This window comes from Arachis ipaensis, chromosome B02, assembly GCF_000816755.2.
Source record: "Arachis ipaensis cultivar K30076 chromosome B02, Araip1.1, whole genome shotgun sequence".
Lineage (NCBI taxonomy): Eukaryota > Viridiplantae > Streptophyta > Magnoliopsida > Fabales > Fabaceae > Arachis > Arachis ipaensis.
Window position 1 is genome coordinate 80,885,185 of NC_029786.2, and position 13,028 is coordinate 80,898,212.

General features: G+C 38.0%; 1 long non-coding RNA gene across 1 annotated transcript; it reads left to right on the forward strand.

Moving 5' to 3' along the window:
• Positions 11,689-12,072, forward strand: LOC110267862. The gene is made up of 3 exons (XR_002355811.1): positions 11,689-11,700; positions 11,775-11,885; positions 11,988-12,072. It is a non-coding gene; the product is annotated as an uncharacterized LOC110267862 (long non-coding RNA).

Below are 13,028 nucleotides of genomic sequence, written 5' to 3' on the forward strand. Positions count from 1 at the left end.
AAAACAAAACTACTTTATATAAAAAAGAAAGAAATAAAAATCAACCCATATTAAGGATACACAGTACACCGATATCCACACACACAGAAAATGAGACCCACTACAATTTATCCTATCATTCTTTTCTCTCTCTTCTACTATAAGTGCCTACATTCTACACTAAACATGGGTTCAAATATCCTTTTCTAGTAATATGTGGATGATTCGGTGTGCATGCATTAGCATATGTAAACTTTAGTCTCTGATCTGTGTGTCTTTGAATAGATGATAATCTCGGAGCTTTTGAAAAAAAAAATGGTTATGGAGTTCAAACTGAAAAGTTGTTACAAACATACCTACTATAAATTCAAAATTTTTAAGAATATAAGCTAGTTTTAACAAAAATAAAAGCAGTGTTAATAATAGAGCAAAACAAAACATCATACAAAATGCAAGATATGAGGAGATTTTAACCCCACAAAAACTGCATCCAACTCCTATGTGAATTCTTGATTGAAGATCGGACAATTGATCATGTAGGAGAAATAGGAGAAATGATCATGTAACTCTACATTATTTGGTCATAAAAGATCATGTTATTAGACAATAATGGATGCTTCGTTGAGCTCCTTATAGTGATGATGAAGAAAACTTGCATGTTCTGCTTATTATTTTCACTTAAACAGTGAGCTTTGCTATGAGAAATAACTGATTTTAATCTTAAAGCCCCCTCTGAATGGAGACAAATCAAAGGCAAGAAAGATAACTGTAAGTTCATCATGCAACGTGATCAAAGGCCAAACAAACTTTTGGAAATCCTCTTGGATGCGGACTTTAGCAAACTTGGCATTTAAGCATACCTGATCATCTAAGTAAGTTCATCATGCAAACTTCACAAGATAGTGTACAAAATGAGTTAAAAGTGAATAAGCATGTGTCATTAACTTTATTGCTACTGATGACCTTAATTCATTATAAATGAAAGAAGACATTTAATATGGTGAAAGAGCAGTTGGTTGCACTTTGTAAACATCACATCTATAATTGTTATTTTCTGTTGCTGATTGTGCTTGTCATTCTCGGATACTTTTCCTTCAAGATTTGAAGAGTCTGACTGTTCCTTACATTCACAAGATTCCAAGTTGCTTGAGTTGGACGAGGGATCTTAAGTAGCGCCAGAAGGTAAACTCCCAGGATGATCAATTTTACCTTGTGATCCACATGTATCAGCGTCAAATTGTGGGGAGAAATATCCCAATTCCTTTTCTTCATATGAAACAGAGAAGAATTAGTATGGTCAACTAGAAAGCATAGATACCACACAATGACACGAAGCGACATGGATATGTCGATATATTTATAAAGGGAGCAACTCACATAAAAACGTTTAAAACGTTTTTTTTAAGATGTTTTTTAGTAATTAAAATTTAACACGTATAATTGATTAAATCGTGTTATTTTTGTTAAAATTAGGCTAGACAAATTAATTTGACCGAAAAAATAGTAAATCAAATCTTGAACCGATCTAAATTAATATTATTTTTTATAGAAAATGAATATAATACCCTTATCATAGAAAATAATGTTCATGTAAGATACAAGGTAGAAACTCAGGTGCAGTCGACTTCACGTGAAGTTGATACCTGAGAGCCGTTAAATGATTTGACTGATTTGACTAAATTTTCATTTAACGGCTCTCAGGTATCAACTTCACGTAAAGTCGACTTCACCTGAGTTTTTACCAAGATACAATACATTTAGGACATGTCATGTAATAAAATAAAACAACAACAATAGCAACAACAAAGTCTTGTCCCACTAGGTGGGGTCAGCTACATGAATCAAACGATGTTATTGAGTTCTGTCATGTATCATGTCTACAGAGAGATCGTTTACATGTAGATCTTATTTGAGCACCTCATGGATTGTCTTCTTTGGTCTTCCTCTGCCTTTCACCCATTGTCCATCTTCTATCTCATCCACTCTTCTGACTGGGTGATTTGTCGGTCTTCTTCTTACATGTCCAAACCATCTGAGACGCGATTCTACCATCTTTTCCACAATGGGTGCTACTCCAACTCTCTCCCTTATATCTTCGTTCCTTATTCTATCCAATCGCATATGATCACTCATTCATCTCAACATCTTCATCTCTGCTACACTCAGCTTATGTTCATGCTCCCCTTTGACCGCCCAACACTCCGTACCATAAAGCATAGCCGGTCTTATAACTGTGCAATAGAATTTACCTTTAAGTTTTAAAGGCATTTTTTTGTCGCATATAAAACTAGATGCACTCCACCATTTTGACCAACTTGCTTGGATCTTATGATTTACATCCTGTTCAATCTCTCCATTATCCTGTATGATGCATCCAAGATACTTAAAACTTTTAACTTTTTGTAGGATATTTTCTCCAATCTTCACCTCTATATTAAGATTTTCCCTTCTCAAACCGAACTTACATTCCATATATTTCGTCTTTCTACGGCTTATGCGCAGACCACACACTTCTAGAGCTTCTCTCCATAAGTCCAACTTCTTATTTAGGTCTTCCCTTGACTCTCCCATAAGAATGATATCATCGGCAAAAAATATGCACCATGGCACAGGCTCTTGAATGTGCTCTTTGAGTACTTCCAAGACTAATGTGAAAAGGTAAGGACTTAAGGATGATCCCTGGTGTAATCCTATACCAATAGGAAATTTCTTCATTAAATAACTTGTAGAAGTAGCTCTTCCACCTTTCATTAATCTTCTCCCCTTGAGCCAGCACCTCTCCATCCTTATCCTTTATGCACTTAACCTGATCCAAATCTCTCGTTCTTCTTTCACGGCTCTTTGCGATTTTATATATACATTTTTCTCATTCTTTCGTACCAAAAGATTGGTAGAGACCCTCATATGCTCTTGTTCTTGCTTCAGTTATAGCCATTTTTGTCTCTTTCTTAGCCATTGACGAATGGGTTTTCTGCCTGTAAAGAATAGCTTCTAAACCAACAGAGAATCCTTTCGTACAAAAGTTTGGTTGTCACAAGTAACAAAACCCAATAAAATTTATAACCGAAGTATTTAAACCTCGGGTCATCTCTCAAGGAATTGCAGGGAAGTATGATTTATTATTGGTTATGGAAAAGGAAGAATTTTGGGTTTTTGAAATAATGAACAAGGAAATAAATTTGGCAAGAAAAATAAATTAATAACTATAAAAACTCTTGGCAAGGTATGAGAACTGGAAATCTCATACTAGTTATCCTTATCAGGTGTGATGAGAATTGTTATTGCTCCCACTTAGTTAACCCTTACTAAATAAAGGAAAGTCAAGTGGACTAATCAATTTGATTCCTCAAATCCTAGTCAACTCCTATGGAAAGACTAGCTTTAGAAGGATCCAAATCAATCAGCAAATTCCAATTTTCAATCAACAGCTGAGTTTGATAACTCAAGTGTCACCAATTACTCAACCAAAGCCAAAAGGAGAAAAATCTATTCGAATAAAAATGCCTTCTCATCAATTAAAGCTAAGAATAGCATAAATCTGAAATACCTCAAATTGTATTATATAGAAAATAAAATTAAACATAGGAATCCATAAACCAAATTGGCAACATCAAGTAATTAACTAAAGTAATAGAATGAATAAAAGTAGAAGAGAAATTAAATTAAAGGAACATTGAACCTGGAATGAAGAAGCAATCCTAAAACTAAGAGAAATCCTAATCCTAAAACCTAAGAGAGAGGAGAGAGCCTCTCTCTCTCTCTCTCTCTCTCTCTCTCTCTCTCTCTCTCTTTCTCTCTAAAACTACATCTAAAACCTAAAATTATGAATTATGAATATTCTTTTTCATGAATGAATGGATTTCCCCACTTTATAGCATCTAATCTGTGTTTTCTGGGCCAAAAACTGGGCAAGAAACAGCTCAGAAATCGCCCCCAGCGATTTCTGGTATGTTCAGCACGCGGCAAAGTCACGCGGGAGCGTCGTCCACGCGTTCGCGCGGATTGAGATTTTACCAGGTCACGCGTGCGCGTGATCCACGCATGCGCGTCGTCTATCTTCAAGGCAGCTATAGAAAATTATATATCGTTGTGAAGCTCCGGATGTTAGCTTACCAACGCAACTAGAACCACCTCATTTGGACCTCTGTAGCTCAAGTTATGACCGTTTGAGTGCGAAGAGGTCAGGTTGGACAGCTTAGTAATTTCTTCAACTTCTTGTATTCCTTTCACTTTTGCATGCTTCCTTTCCATCCTTTAAGTCATCCCTGCCCTATTATCTTAGCATTGGGGGTAATTTTGTCCCCTTATTTATTTACTTATTTATTGAATATTTTTAAATTTTTTTTCTCTTTTTTTTTTGAGATAAAAATAAACATAACATATCAATGCACATGGATTTTTAATTTTTCTGGTCTTACATGAGTAGGTACTCAAATTCCCAATATTTTATCATTTAAGCACTATCCACTTTCATTAACCCAAGTTTTCATAGTTTTTTTCACACTTAGTTTATACACAATCTCTATCTTAAGCTAACCAAAGATTCAATTTGGGGTAATTAATTTATTTTTCCGCTTAAGGCTAGTGATGTGGTAAAATATAGAACAAATGGGAATAAAAAGGCTCAAAGTGGCTAACAAATGTGACATAAAAGGGTAGGCTATTTGGGATAAGTGAGCTAATAAAATAATGGCCTCAATCATATGCAAGCATGTAAATACACTAAACATTGGACATATAGAATGGAACAAAGTAAAGTCTGCAATTATAGAGAAGGAAACACACAAGAATAAAATATTATGGTTAAATAATGTAACCATGTAATTAAGCTAAAATCTCACAGGTTGTGTGTTCTTTAGCTATAATTCATGTTCCAATTTATAATCTTCAAACAAGTTTTAACACAAAAATTTTTTTAATTTAAATTAGTGAAATATTATAAAATAGAGTCTTGAAAAGAAATTTATTACTTTAACCAAGTAGTAACTAAATGCATAAAATCAAACAAACATGCAATTAAACATGCAAATGCAACAATGAACTAACAAATAAAGTAATATATTGGTGTTGAGAAGAAAATAACTAACCTATGGAGATCGGTATCGACCTCCCCACACTTAAAGATTGCACCGTCTTCGGTGCATGCTGAGATGTGCAAGTGGACGGGTGGCTCCGCAGCTAGTGCTCTTTTTTTTGTTCCTTTCCTTGCCGGTGGTTTGGGAGTAGCTTTCTCTTTACTTTTCTTGGCGGCCATCCTGAAAAGGGAAAAAGAAATTAACTTTAAAACTAAGGGTTAGAGCAAGGAAGAGGATGGTACAAGTGATAATCAATGCATGGTAAAGTAGGATGTCGTTAACACATGGTCGCGACTACATGTGAGAAGTTCATCAATGGAAATATAGCAAGTGCATGTTATGGCAAGTAGATGCAAGATGTTTATTGGCATGCTGGCAAAGGCATGAGTAGCACAAATCAAGCATTAAATGCCCAATTTGATTATCAAGTATTTCAAACTAACAATCTCTTTGTATTGACAATTATATTCAATGAATAATATATAAAAAGGGATTTTGTGAAAAATAGGCATTAGAGTAGTAGAATAGAATAATTTAAAAATAATGCACAATGCCATACGGCTTTTTCACAAACACTTAGCATGCATGGTAAATATGTTATTGAAAGTATTGAATTTTGAACATGCAAGCATCCGTAAAAGAATTGATAATTGTCAAACAACTCCTTAATAATTCACAAGCAATTATAGAAGAAAATAATCACCCAAATAAATTTCTAACACCAATTAAAATAAAGTAAAAAGAAAAAGAAAGAAAAAGGAAACATAGATAATGAAAGTAAAAAGAAAAAGAAGAAGAAAACATAAATAAAAATAATAATGAAAAAGTAAAAAGGGGAAGAAGAAAAGAAACAACCTTGATGATGATGATAAAGAAGGAGGGAGAAAGTAAAAAGGGAAAAAGAATAAAGAAGAAAGAAGGAAGAATAAAGAAATAAGAAGGGAGGAGTAAAATTAGGATTGGGAAGAAAAGATAAGATATCTGGTGCTGACATAGTTAAACTGTGCGTCGCATATGACGCGGACGCGTGGGGCACGCGTTCGCGTGGTTTGTGATATTTTCAGGTGACGCGTTCGCGTGTTAAGGCTTGTGGTTCCAGCACCATTCCAGCCCCACTACATCATAACTCTCTGCCATACACCTCTTTACGTCGATTTTGCAGGGTCACGCGTGCACGTGGGTGACGCGCACGCGTGGAGGCTGATTTTTCAAATGACGCGGACGCGTCAGGGACGCGTTCGCGTGGGCGTGTTTGTGCCTAAGGCACGCCTCCAGCCATGCTCCCGCGCAACTCTCTACTTCTTTTCTTCTTGTTGTGGAAGCACCTATGACGCGGACACGTCAGCGATGCTTGCGCGTCGCGTGCCCCCCCTTTTTTTTATTTTTATATATATGCAGAATGCAAATGCAGGCTATATACAGCTATATGCAGAGATTATGAGAAGATTCATTAACAAAAACAAAAATAGAATAAAGTAAAATAAAACTAAGACTGAAACAGAACGATCATACCATGGTGGGTTGTCTCCCACCTAGTACTTTTAGTTAAAGTCCTTAAGTTGGACATTTGATGAGTTCCCTGTTATGGTGGCTTGTGCTTGAACTCATCCAGGAATCCCCACCAATGTTTACAATTCCAATATCCTTCGGGATCCCACACTAGTTGCATAAATCCTTCAAGCAAGTTAAAGCAAGTGACAAGGCCCCAAGAGTGTTGATTGCCAGAATGAATTCCGGGGTCCCAAACCTTATGTTTGCACCCGTCTTCTTGTTGATCATCATTTTTCCACTTGGGTGGTGAACAGTCAGAATTCTCACGGAGACATCCAAACAATTTCCTAGACCCATTCAATTAAGAATTATACCAACCCTTATACTTTAATTTGGAGCATGCAACCATATTGAACCTTGCATGATAACTCTTACCACTAACCATCTCCCTTTTACTCTTATAGCCACAAAGAGCTCTAAGTTGCCCATCCGTCTCAAGCAAAGCATATTCAAGTGGGCTAATTAAGCTTAGAGATGAAAGATTTACCCACTTGAATGAAGGAATGGATGGTGATGGTTTTGGGGGAGAGGTCTTCAACAACTTTGGCAAGGTGATTTCTAGCTCCATTCCCTTGAGCTCTTCCTTGACAATTTCCACCTCCTTGCAAGCTTCTTCAATTTCAACCTCTTCCTCTTGGTAGCTTTCTTCCAATTCGATCTCTTCTTCATTGTTCACTAAGGGCATGGGAGGTTGTGCTTCTTCTTCTTTAATCTCCATGTCAAGTCCAATGGGAGAGGATTCAAATGTAGATAAGAATTCATCAATGATTGAATCCATCTCTTGATCATTCCCTTCAAAGTCTTCAACCATGATATGCCTTGGAGGTTGTACACCCTCTTCAACATCAAATTCAAACTCCTTAGAAGGGGGTTCTATGACTGGGCTTTCCCATGGACGTTCCGCATCTCCTAAGTCTTCGACCACTTCTTCCTCTTCAATAATTCCGGCTTCCTCCACTTGTTCCAATACAAAGTCATGCTCCTTATTGTCCACTGGAGTTTCTAGTGTCTCCTTCATGCTACGTTCTTCATTAGATTCTCCACATGAAGCCATGGGGGTTCCTTGAGTGTCTGAAAGTCTGGAAGGTAATTGATTTATTGCTTGCTCCAGTTGATGAAGGGTTGCATGAAATTGATCTACTGTTTCCTTAAGGCGAGCCTGTGATTCTTGGGTCGATGGATATGGACATGGTGCATATAGAAGTGGTGGTTCTTGGGGGTAATTGGATTGGAATTGGGGTGGATAAGGGTTAGGGTCATATGGAGGTGAACGGTTGTAGGTGGCTTGTGAGTATGGTGGTTCAAAGTTATGTTGAGGAGGTGGTTCATTGGCATATGGTGGGGGCTTATTGGTAACTACAAGGGGGTCCACCATATCTATCATCTTGGTACGCACCTTGAAATGGCTCTTGACCATAGTAAATTGGTGGAGGTTGGTTGTCACGAAAAGGTCCACCATAACTATTGTCTTGGCATGCATTGTAAGATGGTCGTTGTCCATGGTACCTTGGAAGGTGTTGTTGCTGAAAGGGTTGATCAGATCCTCGTGGCTGCATCCATCTTTGATTGTTTTGACCTTGATGCATGTTCCTATTATAGCTTCCATTTCGTACAACAACATTGGAACCAAACTTAAAGCCAGAGGGGTGAGAACTCATAGTAGCTAATAAAAATTAAAAACAAAAATAAAAATAAATAAACAAGCAAAATAAAATATTTACAATAACCAATAATAAGGCACACGTTTGCAATTCCCCGGCAACGGATTTCTGCTAGTAAAGAATTTAATAAAAGTAATCGCGTTGTAAGTATAGCTTCTAAACCAACAGAAAATCCTTTCGTACAAAAGTTTGGCTGTCACAAGTAACAAAACCCAATAAAATTTATAACCGAAGTATTTAAACCTCGGGTCGTCTCTCAAGGAATTGCAGGGAAGCATGATTTATTATTGGTTATGGAAAAGGAAGAATTTTGGGTTTTTGAAATAATGAACAAGGAAATAAATTTGGCAAGAAAAATAAATTAATAACTATAAAAACTCTTGGCAAGGTATGAGAACTGGAAATCCCATCCTAGTTATCCTTATCAGGTGTGATGATAATTGTTATTGCTCCCACTTAGTTAACCCTTACTAAATAAAGGAAAGTCAAGTGGACTAATCAATTTAATTCCTCAAATCCTAGTCAACTCCTATGGAAAGAGTAGCTTTAGAGGGATCCAAATCAATCAGCAAATTCTAATTTTTAATCAATAGTTGAGTTTGATAACTCAAGTGTCACCAATTACTCAACCAAAGCCAAAAGGGAAAAAATCTATTCGAATAAAAATGCCTTTTCATCAATTAAAGCTAAGAATAGCATAAATCTGAAATACCTCGAATTGTATTATATAGAAAATAAAATTAAACATAGGAATCCATAAACCAAATTGGCAACATCAAGTAATTAACTAAAGTAATAGAATGAATAAAAGTAGAGGAGAAATTAAATTAAAGGAACATTAAACCTGGAATGAAGAAGCAATCCTAAAACTAAGAGAAATAACCTAAGAGAGAGGAGAGAGCCTATCTCTCTCTAAAACTACATCTAAAACCTAAAATTGTGAATTATGAATGTTCTTTTTCATGAATGAATGGATTTCCCCACTTTATAGCCTCTAATCTATGTTTTCTGGGCCGAAAACTGGGCCAGAAACAGCCCAGAAATCGCCCCCAGCGATTTCTGGTACGTTCAGCATGCGGCAAAGTCACGCGGGAGCGTCGTCCACGCGTTCGCGTGGATTGAGTTTTTACCAGGGTACATGTGCACGTGATCCACGCATACGCGTCGTCTATCTTCAAGGCAGCTATGGCAAATTATATATCGTTGCGAAGCCCCGGATGTTAGCTTTCCAACGCAACTAAAACCACCTCATTTGTATTTTTTTAGCTCATGTTATGACCGTTTGAGTACGAAGAGGTCAGGCTGGACAGCTTAGCAATTTCTTCAACTTTTTGTATTCCTTTCACTTTTGCATGCTTCCTTTCCATCCTTTAAGTCATCCCTGCCCTATAATCTCTGAAAACACTTAACACACATATCAAGGCTTCGAATGGTAATAAGAGAGGATTAAACATAGGAAAATTTTAAGAGCACGAAGCGTGTTTTCAATCATAGCACAAAATCAAGAAGGAAATTGTAAAACCATGCATTTTGTATGGATAAGTGTATGAAAGATTGATAAAATCCACTCAATTGAGCACAAGATAAACCGTAAAATAGTGGTTTATCAACCTCCCCACACTTAAACATTAGCATGTCCTCATGCTAAGCTCAAGAGAAGCTATAAAGGGGTGAAGAGGAATGGTAGAATGTATGAAATGCAACCTATCTATATGAATGCAACTACATGCAGAATGCTTTTTTTCCTACTTGGTTAAAAGTAAACAAATTTTTCAAGACAAACATAAATCAGATTCCACTAATTCAAATTATACAATAAAAGACAAGTAAACTTGTAATAAGATGGCTCATGAAAGCAAGGAACATCGAATCAAGTATTGAACCCTCACTGGTAGTGTATATGCACTCTAATCTCTCAAGTGTATAGGGTAATTCACTCTACTCTTCTCTAATCATGCATTCTAAACTTTGTTCTTCATCTAACCAATCAACAAATATTTAATGTACCAATACAAACATCATGACGTCTTTTCAGGGTTGAAATGGGACTAAGGTAAGGGTGAGGATATATGTATGGCCAAGTGAGCTATAATATGAATCTTTAATTAACCTAAACTCTTCACCTATACACACACTGTAAGACCTAGAATATTTGAAAAGTCTTATTATGATCAAGTCTCAAATCCTACAGTTATTTATAGCCTTAATTTCAGAGATTATTTTATTAAAGATAATTAAGGCAAGTTTTGATTTATTGGATTTGAGATAAGTTATGATTATTTTCCAATTTTATAATTATTGGATTATTTTCTATAGTTAAAGTATAAGGTTGATAGTTATGAAATAATAAGGATTTTATATGATTTGGATTAGATATGTAATATTTTAAATATTATTACTGCTATTTTGGAAAATGAAGAAATTAAGTATATTATTTCTAATTTTTAGATTTGGGCATTTTATTGAAAATAATTTATGAAATTGATGAGCAAATAGTATTTTTTTACATTATTATTAATGGATTAGAATTTATTTCTAATTACTATAATATCCCTATTTTTATTCAAAATTACTAAAATGCCCCTAACCCTAATTTTTGAAAGAAAAACCCTAACCCTGAAAACCTGACCTGGTACCTGTTTCCCCTCCCTAAACCAGCAGCAGCAGCTGCTGCCCTCTAACCAAAACACACACACACAGCCGCAGCCTTCCCCCAATCCAACCAGCAGCAATAGCTGCGGAAATGGAAGAAAGAAAGAAATAGAGAGGGAAGGGAGAAACGGATCGGTGGAGGAGAAGAAGGAGAGGAGGGGAGGAAAGGGACCGAGCCGGTGTGCTGAACCTCACCGCCGCCGTCGCGCCATCGCTGAACCATGGAGGGAAAGGGAGTGTCGCGAGTCACCGTCCCTAAGCTGCAGCACCATGGAGCCATCCTGGTCGTGCCGCCTCTGCTGTTCGTGCTACCATCGTCGACCAAGCTCATCGCCGGTAGTCGCGTCGTTGCCGTCTCTGCCCAGCGCCGCCACAGATGATGGGTCACCGAGAAATGCCACCGCTGCTGATGTCGTCTTCGTGGCTTGAGTTGTTGTGTTCGCTCCTCGCCGTGAAGCCCGTCACGAGCGCCACTGTCAGCCTCGTGCTTTCGGGTGCCGTCGGTGGAGTCGTGTCGGCCGGATCTGCTGCAAGAGATCGGGAAGGGAAGCGTTCCTCAGATGTCAAACGGAGCTCGGCAGGGGCTGTGCGCCGTCACTGAACTCGCACGCAGAGGGAGATGAGACGCGAGAGGGAGCCGTCGCGGGGTTGCTGTCGCACAGCGTGGCTGGGCTCGCCGTGGTGGGAGGTTGTCGCCACGAGTGTTGCTACCAGAGGTGGAAACTACGCCGCCATGATTGGCCACCGGAAAACCCCGCTGCCGTCGCCGAAAAACTCTGCCGGTAAGGGTTTTTGAATTCGGTCTTCATTCGTTTAAGATTCTGGAAGCTTTAACGTCTCTGTATGTGGGTTCTAGGCGCCATTGTCGGAGTCCGGTCGCCGCTGCTACTTGAGGTGGCTGCCGGGCTGCTGCCGAACCGGTTCAGAGATCGCTGCTGTTTCGGTTCAGCTGCTCCTTCTTCGTTCGGTAAGCGTTTTTGATTTGAAAGTCCTTTTCTGTTATCATACGCTGAGGTTGTGGCACTAATTGCTATACGATTGAGTTTTGGTTGTCGTATGTTACGATTAGAGTTGTTGAGACTGTTGCGAAAGTGGCTTGGAACCGAGGTTTTGGCTGCCGGGATTTTGATTGTTGATCTCGGGTCGAGGCGGAAGGGATTATGTGACGCGTTTGGGCTATGGAATTGCGTTTTGAGGTAGGGGCGGAACCTGAATGTCTATTGACAAGTTTCATTTTGAAATATTTTGAGAAAGGTTTTCAGTACTCTTTGAATTCTGAATTCTTGCAAGACTAAAACAATTTTGAACAGTTGAAACGTTCTAGAATTATCATGGGGATTGAAGTTGGTTTTGCCTAAGTAAAGGAAACGGCTTTGAAAGAAGTGAATGATTACATGACTCGGTTTGGCTTAGATCCTATTTTCTCACTCAAATCAGAAAGCCAATGTTTTAATGATTTTAAATGAATTTGGCGAAATGAGTTATGTTATTCTCCCCTAAAGACTTGGGACTCTGCCGAGAAATTTTGTTATAAAATCCCATTGTGAAATGGGTGATTTTGATTGTTCCCAAATTGAATCTTTAACTTTCCATGGTTTTGGAAGTCTTGGAAAGAGGATGCCGAGAGCGGCTTTGTTTTAAAAAGAGAACTTACTTTGAGTAAATTTGGCTTATGAGCCTGAGATGATTTGAGAAATGAGATCTTTAAAGCAAGGCTGAAAAGAGTTGAAATTTGATTTCAAAGTGAAATGGCTTGAAAAAAGTGATTTGAGGCTTAAATGCCGGTTTTATGAATTCGATGATGTTGAATGGTGAAAGTGCTGTTTTGTTATGGGCCGGAATGGCTGTGTATGATTATGAATAATGGCTGGTTCTGGATTGAACCGTGAGCCGGAATGGCTGTGTAAGATATTGATTTATGGCTGATTGTTGAATGAGTTATGGGCCGTATGGCTGACTATGAATTATGAACTTAAGCCGGATGGCTGAGATGGATGTTGATCCATGACTGGGACTGAATGAATGTATGCTTGAGATACCTGGGTAGTAGCAAGGGTTGTGGTTCGTCCCACTTGCTCCAGGTCAGAGACTGTGACGCCTGGGTAGTAGC